This window comes from Populus nigra, chromosome 2 (genome assembly GCF_951802175.1).
Source record: "Populus nigra chromosome 2, ddPopNigr1.1, whole genome shotgun sequence".
Taxonomy (NCBI): domain Eukaryota; kingdom Viridiplantae; phylum Streptophyta; class Magnoliopsida; order Malpighiales; family Salicaceae; genus Populus; species Populus nigra.
Window position 1 is genome coordinate 11,502,810 of NC_084853.1, and position 3,083 is coordinate 11,505,892.

Here is a 3,083-nt window from a genome sequence, read left to right on the forward strand (position 1 = left end):
CCATCGTGCGCTGCCGAATTCGCATCTGCGTGTAGGCTGCCATTCCACGCGGCAGCCCCTGTTTTCGTCAGCGTGCCCCCCTGACGAATTTTCCTGCCTGGCCCAGTCCAGCGTCCAGCCCCTGTTCGTCGAAAAATCTGCGCTGCTGATTTTCCACGACGAGCCTACTTTCGTCAGCGTGCCCCCCTGACGAATTTTCCTGCCTGGCCCGGCCAGTCCAGCCCCTGTTCGTCGAAAAATCTGCGCTGCCGATTTTCCACGCGGCAGCCCCTGTTTTCGTCAGCGTGCCCCCCTGACGAATTTTCCTGCCTGGCCCGGCCAGTCCAGCCCCTGTTCGTCGAAAAATCTGCGCTGCCGATTTTCCACGCGGCAGCCCCTCTTTTCGTCAGCGTGCCCCCCTGACGAATTTTCCTGCCTGGCCCGGCCGGTCCAGCATCCAGCCCCTGTTCGTCGAAAAATCTGCGCTGCCGATTTTCCACGCGGCAGCCCCTCTTTTCGTCAGCGTGCCCCCCTGACGAATTTTCCTGCCTGGCCCGGCCGGTCCAGCATCCAGCCCCTGTTCGTCGAAAAATCTGCGCTGCCGATTTTCCACGCGGCAGCCCCTGTTTTCCTCAGCGTGCCCCCCTGACGAATGTTCGTCGAAAAATCTGCGCTGCCGATTTTCCACGCGGCAGCCCCTGTTTTCCTCAGCGTGCCCCCCTGACGAATGTTCGTCGAAAAATCTGCGCTGCCGATTTTCCACGCGGCAGCCCCTCTTTTCGTCAGCGTGCCCCCCTGACGAATTTTCCTGCCTGGCCCGGCCGGTCCAGCATCCAGCCCCTGTTCGTCGAAAAATCTGCGCTGCCGATTTTCCACGCGGCAGCCCCTCTTTTCGTCAGCGTGCCCCCCTGACGAATGTTCGTCGAAAAATCTGCGCTGCCGATTTTCCACGCGGCAGCCCCTCTTTTCGTCAGCGTGCCCCCCTGACGAATTTTCCTGCCTGGCCCGGCCGGTCCAGCATCCAGCCCCTGTTCGTCGAAAAATCTGCGCTGCCGATTTTCACCGACGAGCCTACTTTCGTCAGCGTGTCCCCTTGACGAATTTCCCTGCCTGGCCTGGACAGTCCATCTTCCAGCCCATGTTCATCGAAAAATCTGCGCTGCCGATTTCCCCGACGAACCTGCAGCTGCACAAATCTGCGCTGCCGATTTCCCCCCCTGTCGGCATGGCTGCCGCTGCCCCGATGTCCAGACCAACAGTCTTTTTTGTCGACTTTGCCGATTTTGTCCGCGCTGCCGATTCCAACACTACCCCCTGCATCCAAACCAGCATTGTTTCGTCAGCTCTTCCCCTGACGATTTTAGCCCTGTAACAAACAGTAGGCCTCCAATCCCGCCAACGGGAGCCAAGTTGATAGGGAAGAGAATTGAATGACGCGCCTGGTCCTCGCACCCCGCCACCCGAGGGGCCTTTTTCCCGGCAGCCTCTGAAAAACTCTAGCTTTCACGGTCCTCGCCGCCCCTCACCACCATGGCAGGCCTCTAATCCCACCCATCAGCAGTTGTAGCCGATAGGGCAGTGATTTGAATGACGCGTCGCGGGCCGCCGGGTCATCTCACCCGGCCATTAATTGGAGCGTTTTTGGCTGGCCGAGGATGGGGGGATGGATCTCTTCTTCCGAAAAAGCAAACAGTACATCGGGAGTTATGTTGACGGGGCATGGAATTGAATGACCCGTCGCGGGCCGCCGGGTCATCTCACCCGGCCATCCCGGGGAGCGTTTTTCCCGGCAGCATCGGGGAAACTCTTGCTTTCACTGCCCGCTGCCCAAGTCCCCACTCGCATCGGCCCCCCGCGCCAACAAGCCAACGCTGCCGAATCGGCAGACACTGCTGCCGAGTCTGCCGACACTGCCCCGCGGGCTGCCACTGCCCCAGTGTCTAAACCAGCGGTCTTTCTCATCGAGCCTTGGACTATCCAGTCCGTCCTGACTCATCGCCAGCACCTGCTGCCGATTCTGCCGACTTTGCCGATTTTCTCGGCGCTGCCGATTCCAACACTGCGCCCACCGTGTCTGAACCAGCGCTGTTTCCTCAGCGTGTCCCCTCGACGAATTTTCCTGCCTGGCCTGGACAGTCCACCGTCCAGCCCGTGTTCGTCGAAAAATCTGCGCTGCCGATTCTGCCGACTTTGCCGATTTCGTCGGCGCTGCCGATTCCACCACTGCCCGCCGTGCCTGAACCAGCGCTGTTTCGTCAGCGTGTCCCCTCGACAAATTTTCCTGCCTGGCCTGGACAGTCCATCGTCCAGCCCATGTTCGTCGCAAAATCTGCGCTGCCGATTTTCCCCGACGAACCTGCAGCCGCACAAATCTGCGCTGCCGAATCTGCCGACACTGTCCCGCGGGCTGCCACTGCCCCAGTGTCTAAACCAGCAGTCTTTCTCGTCGAGCCTTGGACTATCCAGCCCGTCCAGACCCATCGCCAGCACCCGCTGCCGATTCTGCCGACTTTGCCGATTTCGTCGGCGCTGCCGATTCCAACACTGCCCGCCGTGCCTGAACCAGCGCTGTTTCGTCAGCGTGTCCCCTCGATGAATTTTCCTGCATGGCCCGGCCAGTCCAGCGTCCAGCCCATGTTCGTCGAAAAATCTGCGCTGCCGATTCTGCCGACTTTGCCGATTTCGTCGGCGCTGCCGATTCCAACACTGCCCCCCGTGCCTGAACCAGCGCTGTTTCGTCAGCGTGTCCCCTCGACAAATTTTCCTGCCTGGCCTGGACAGTCCATCGTCCAGCCCATGTTCGTCGAAAAATCTGCGCTGCCGATTTTCCCCGACGAACCTGCAGCCGCACAAATCTGCGCTGCCGAATCTGCCAACACTGTCCCGCGGGCTGCCACTGCCCCAGTGTCTCAACCTGCGGTCTTTCTCGTCGAGCCTTGGACTATCCAGCCCGTCCAGACCCATCGCCAGCACCCGCTGCCAATTCTGCCGACTTTGCCGGTTTCATCGGCGCTGCCGATTCCAACACTGCGCCCACCGTGTCTAAACCAGCGCTGTTTCTTCAGCGTGTCCCCTCGATGAATTTTCCTGCATGGCCCGGCCAG